The sequence below is a fragment of the Pogoniulus pusillus genome, chromosome 23 (genome assembly GCF_015220805.1).
Source record: "Pogoniulus pusillus isolate bPogPus1 chromosome 23, bPogPus1.pri, whole genome shotgun sequence".
In the NCBI taxonomy this organism is placed as follows: Eukaryota; Metazoa; Chordata; class Aves; order Piciformes; family Lybiidae; genus Pogoniulus; species Pogoniulus pusillus.
The window spans coordinates 5,678,162-5,684,218 of NC_087286.1; positions in this window are offsets into that span (position 1 = coordinate 5,678,162).

Consider the following 6,057-nt stretch of genomic DNA (forward strand, 5'->3'; position numbering starts at 1 on the left):
TAATTTTCTGCTGGATTACAGTGCCTGTGAAACATTCCTCAGTGGATGTCGCAGTAAAATCGAGTCTGTTCTGTACTCGACAAAACAGGTGCAGCAAAGCTCCCTGTTCCCAGTTTGTTTGGCTCTGTGTCCACATCTGCTGGGTTGAGTCTGGCTTCCATGGTCAGCTTCTCCTGGCTTTCAGGATGCTAACTAGGTGATGACTTTTGGAGAGCCAGGTTTTGCCCACAGGAGAAATAATGCCTTTTATGACCATTAGTACTTGTCAGACTTGGAGGAGGCACAGGATCAGACCCATAGGGATCCGGCGGCTGCTAAAGGAGCCAAGATTAGAGTTAGGGATATTGCCATTCAGTAGCTTTTGACTCTATTATTCACTGCTGAATGTTGGATTTGCCCAATCTGTTTGTAAGTTCCAAGAAACAGGTTATTTCTGAACAAAAATAAAAAGGGAATGTCTTGTATTGGTGGGTGGAGAAGAAAAGCAACTTTAGCTCTGGCGTTGTGGTGGTCTTCCTGTAACTGCATTTCTCCAGGTGCAGGGAGTGAGGGGGGTGCAGATTAAGACCATAATTGGTTCAGGCATATAAAATTCAGCAGTCTATCAGGGGACACATGTGAATATAATGATTTTTCTCAGTTGTTGCTGTATGGTTTCAGAAATGGGCAAACCCCTTCTCAGCAGCACTGGGTAAGGTGGCTCAAAAGGAGAGGACAATCCTGCCTCACCGAGTCCTCCTTTTCATCACAGGGCTGCTCAGGAAAGCTGGCAGAAATGCTGACAAGATGGGTTTAGGGAGTCATTTACAGTGAGCCTGGAGTCTTACCCCTCAAATAAGTGGTCTGCAATCGGTGTAGGCATCCCTAGAAGGTGTTTTGGCCCATGTGGAGGCATCGTTTTTTCCTGGGTGACAATAAAAGAGGATAAAGATGTGAACAGCCAGGTCAGTCGAGGTTAACAGAGGTGGAGATGAATTCAGGACTAAGCAAGGTGTATGTGAATAACCTGGCAGCAACACTTGGGCACGGACACAGCTGAAATGGCAATCACCAAACTGGCACAAGAATTCTCCCTTGTTTCACCACAGCCTCTAACAATGTCCTGTGAGGCCTGAATGTAAAGGTCTAGGATTTGTTTTGCACACTTGGAATGGCATTTCCTTTGCAAGGGAGGTGGGAATACTAACATGAAGGATTAGTGGTTTTTCTTATGTTTTGATTTGTTTTGTTTTGTTTTTTTCCCATTTTGTTTATATTTTCCAATGTCTTATGGGAGCCTAAGTTATTTTTCTCTACCTCATATGTACAGCTTGTAGGTATAAATCTGATTCTGAGTGACTGTTGAGAATGTATTTAAGTTATTTAACATCTTTGTATAACAAAAAAAAAGGAGGAAAAAAAAAAAGCCAGAACAAATGAAACAATAAATGTATTTTAAATTATACCTGAAGTGTGCTCCTCTTTCTTCACATCTGCTGGAAAAGGTCTACCTTCAGGGGCTGCAGCAACTCCTGCCACAGAATCACAACGTGGTGATTAATGGAAGGGATCTCTGGTGAGCATCCACTCCAAACTCCCAGCTAAAGAAGGGTCATCCACACAAAGTTGCCCACGTTGTCATAGAATCAGTCAGGATTGGAAGGGACCACAAGGAGCAGCCAGTTCCAACCCCCCTGCCATGGGCAGGGACACCCTACCCTAGAGCAGGCTGCACACAGCCTCAGCCAGCCTGGCCTTAAACACCTCCAGCCATGGGACCTCAACCACCTCCCTGGGCAACCCATTCCAGCCTCTCACCACTCTCATCATCAACAACTTCCTCCTCACCTCCACTCTGAATCTCCCCACCTGCAGCTTTGCTCCATTTCCCCCCAGTCCTGTCACTCCCTGATATCCTGAAAAGTCCCTCCCCAGATTTTTTGTGTCCCCCCTTTGAATACTGGAAGGTCACAAGAAGGCCACCTGGGAGCCTCCTCTTCTCCAGGCTGCACATCCCCAACTCTTTCAGTCTGTGCTCACAGCAGAGCTGCTGCAGCCCTCTGAGCATCCTGTTGGCCCTTTTCTGCTCACACTCCAGCATGTTCACGTACCTCTTGTAATAGGAGCTCCAGAATTGGATGCAGTACTCCAGGTGAGGTCTCAGCAGAGTGGAGTAGAGGGGGAGAATCACCTCTCTGGCCCTGCTGGCCACACTTCTGCTGCTGCAGCCCAGGTTCTGGTTGTCTTTCTGGGCTGCAAGTGCACACTGCTGGCTCATGTTGTCCAGCAGCACCTCCTGGTCTCTCTCCTCTGGGCTGTTTTCCAGCCACTCACTGCCCAGCCTTTGTTTGTGCTTGGCATTGGCTTGACCCAGATGCAGGACCTTGCACTTGGTCTTGCTGAACCTCATGAGGTTGGCTTGTGCCCACCTCTTCAGCTTGTCTGCTGCACCACACAGCTTGGTGCCATCAGCAGACTTGCTGAGGCTACACTCAATGTCTCTGTCCGTGTCACTGACAAAGATGTTGACCAAGACTGGTCCCAGGATTGATCCTTGAGGGACTCCACTTGTCACTGGCCTGCATTTGGCCATGGAGCCATTGACAGCCACTCTTTGGGTGCAGCCATCAAGCCAGTTCTTTGTCCATCAGTGCTCCACCCATCAAACCCATGTTTCACCAGCTTGGAGACCAGGATGTGGTGTGGGACAGTGTCAAAGGCCTTGCTCAGGTCCAGGTAAATGCCATCAGTTGCTCACTCCTCATCAATTAATGTTGTGATCTGTTCATAGAAGGCCACCAGGTTTGTCAGGCAGGATTTGCCCTTGGTGCAGCCATGCTGATTGTAGCCAATCACCTCTTCACTCTTCTCCTGTCTCAGTAGTGCCTCCAGGAGGATCTGCTCCATGATCTTACCAGGTGCAGAGGTGAGCCTGAATGCCCTGGAGTTCCCCAGTTCCTCCTTCCTACCCTTCTTGAAAATGGAAGTTATGTTTCTCCTTTTCCAGTCAGTGGTTCACAATGTCCAGGCAGATTTGAATTCTCTCCAGACAAGACTCCACAACCTCTCTGGGTAGTCTGCTCCTGTGCTCAGGCACAGTTTTTCCTTATGTTTAGCTGAAACTTTCTGTCTTCTGGTTGGCACTTGTTGCTTCTTGTCCTGTCTCTGGGCACCACGTTCCTCAGGTGTGCAACTAGAAGCTTGTAAGAGGTTAGACCAAACCCTCACTTCTTTCTAAGCTACTTTCTAAGCTCTTCTTTATCAGTTTTAACTAATTTCTCATGCTTCCCTACAGGTCAGCACGCTCCCAGAAGCGGAGTGCAAAGCCCCAGCAGTGGCCCTAAGGAAAACAATGGGAGAGAAGGAGGAAGGAAGGAAACCTGTTTTTTTATTTTTCTGGAGGTGAAGTCCCTAATTTGATACTTGCTTTTTTTTTCAGTCCCAAACTCTTACAATACACATTCTAGCTTCACCCACTTCCTCTGTGGGAACAGCTGTCCAAACGCTGTTCCATCCTTGGCTACTGCGGCTTTACGACTCACATTAGCAGCTCTTTAAGGGGCTGGCCAAGGCTGGCTGTGAGGTTTCAAGCCTGTGATTTCTCATTACCCAACTGCCAGGAAGTGTAATGCAAGGTCAGTTGGGAAACTGAAGAAGGCAGGGAGATATGCTGCAGGGGTTGATCACAGTTGGCTGCATGGATCCCCATCTCCAAACCCATTATCTCCAATCATCCACTCTTCTTGCTTAAAACTACCTAGACCAAACATCATCAAAGTTATTTGCTTGGGGCTTGGTCCTGAAGGGTCTTAGAGAACAAATCTTAGAAGGGAACTGGGATTTATAGAATCATAGAATCATAAAATCAACCAGGTTGGAAGAGACCTCCAAGATCATCCAGTCCAACCTATCACCCAGCCCTATCCAATCAACCAGACCATGGCACCAAGTGCCTCAGCCAGGCTTGGCTTCAACACCTCCAGGGACAGCCACTCCACCACCTCCCTGGGCAGCCCATTCCAATGCCAATCACTCTCTCTGTGAAGAACTTCCTCCTAATATACAGCCTACACCTCCCCTGCCACAACTTGAGACTGTGTCCCCTTGTTCTATTGCTGGTTACCTGGGAGAAGAGGCCACCTCCCACCTGGCTACAATGTCCCTTCAGGTAGTTGCAGACAGTAATAAGATCACCCCTGAGCCTCCTCTTCTCCAGGCTAAACAGGCCCAGCTCCCTCAACCTCTCCTCATAGGATTTGTGCTCCAGGCCCCTCACCAGCTTTGTTGCCCTTCTCTGGACACATTCCAGCACCTCAACATCTCTCTTGAATTGAGGGGCCCAGAACTGGACCCAGCACTCAAGGTGTGGCCTGACCAGTGCTGAGTACAGGGGAAGAATAACCTCCCTTGTCCTGCTGGCCACACTGCTCCTGAGTCAGCCCAGGATGCCATTGGCTCTCTTGCCCACCTGGGCACACTGCTGGCTCATCTTCAGCTTACTATCTATCAGTACCCCCAGGTCCCTTTCCTCCTGGCTGCTCTCAGCCACTCAGTCCCCAGCCTGTAGTGCTGCTTGGGGTTGTTGTGGCCAAAGTGCAGAACCCTGCACTTGGCCTTGTTCAATCTCATCCCATTGGCCTCTGCCCACCCATCCAGCCTGTCCAGGTCCCTCTGCAGGGATTGTTTATCCTGGAGAAGAGGAGGCTCATTGCTCTCTACATCCCCCTGAAAGGAAGTGTAGAGAGGTGGGGGTTGGTCTCTTCTTCCTAGTATCGGGTGATAGAACACTTGAAATTGTGCCAGAGAGGTTTAGGCTTAGGTTGGAGGTTAGGAACAACTTCTGTACTAAAAGAGTGGTCAAGCCTTGGAACAGGCTGCCCAGTGAGGTGGTGGAGTCACCATCCCTGGAGGCACTCAACAAACCTGTGGACATGGCGCTCTGGGACATGGTTTGATGTCCATAGGTTGATGGTTGGAGTTGATGATCTTGAAAGTCTTTTCCAGCAACAAGAGGCAAAGCAGAACAAAACCACTTCTCCACTTCTGCCACCTCTAAGTCTTTCAGTGGGAATCAAAGCTGGCTGGAGATGACATTAGACACCTGTCTTCCTTGTTTGCTATTGCCTGCAGAACTGGTGGGTTGTAGTCAGGTTAATAGCATTTGTAGCTGCTGTCCAATCCAGCACCTCCCTCGGATCTGGGATGTAGCGATAGCGAGAGGTGGTGCTGCTGTTTGCTTGGAGGAGGAGACATTCCACTTTGTACATCCTCTCTCAGGTCATCTCTGCTCTTACTTTCAAAAGTCCTGCTGTGGGCATATGGAGCAGGATAGACTTTCCGGATGCATCTCCATGAGTTCCTTAATTCTAGATCTCGTGTCAGTGCCACCTGATGTACAACAGCCCACACCCAACTATTAAACACTCCTGCCCTCCAGAACAAGGTGGCTCTGTGCAAAATGTGCCCTGCAAATGGCCCTTGGACCATGCTAACTCTCCAGCCATGTCCAGGAACTGCTTGGGAGCCTGTCTTTACCTGAGCCAAAAGCACATCAGGGAGTTTCTAATACTCTGACAATATATTCAACCAAGTTTCACTGCCCAGGAATGTTCCTTGTGACTCTTTGAATCTGCTGAAAGAGATGCAGAAATTGAAGTGCTCTACAAATAACCCTCCCACACTAAGGCTGAAGTATGTTTTGGTCAATTCTTTCACTCTTCTGGTGAGGAAACCACAGGTCAGAGAAGGCTGGCTTTCCTGGTTGGCCAAAACTACAGCAAGAGACAAATCTATCACAGCTGCTCTAGAATGGTAACCTCCAGGTACTCCTGAAGTTATCTTTGTGAGGAGTAGCTATAACTAGACCTCACAATGCTGCATCACTTTAAGGATAAGACACAGCCAGACCTTGAAAAAGACCTCATGCCACAAGACAGCCAAAGTGAAGTTAGCCCATTTGTGTGTCTATCACCGTTTGTGCATCCTGCATAGCCTTCCACTGCTTCATTCCACCTGCTCAGGGGCTGAAGAGCCACAGCTTCATTTAATGATTTGACTGAGGTCTTATATAAGAAGTGC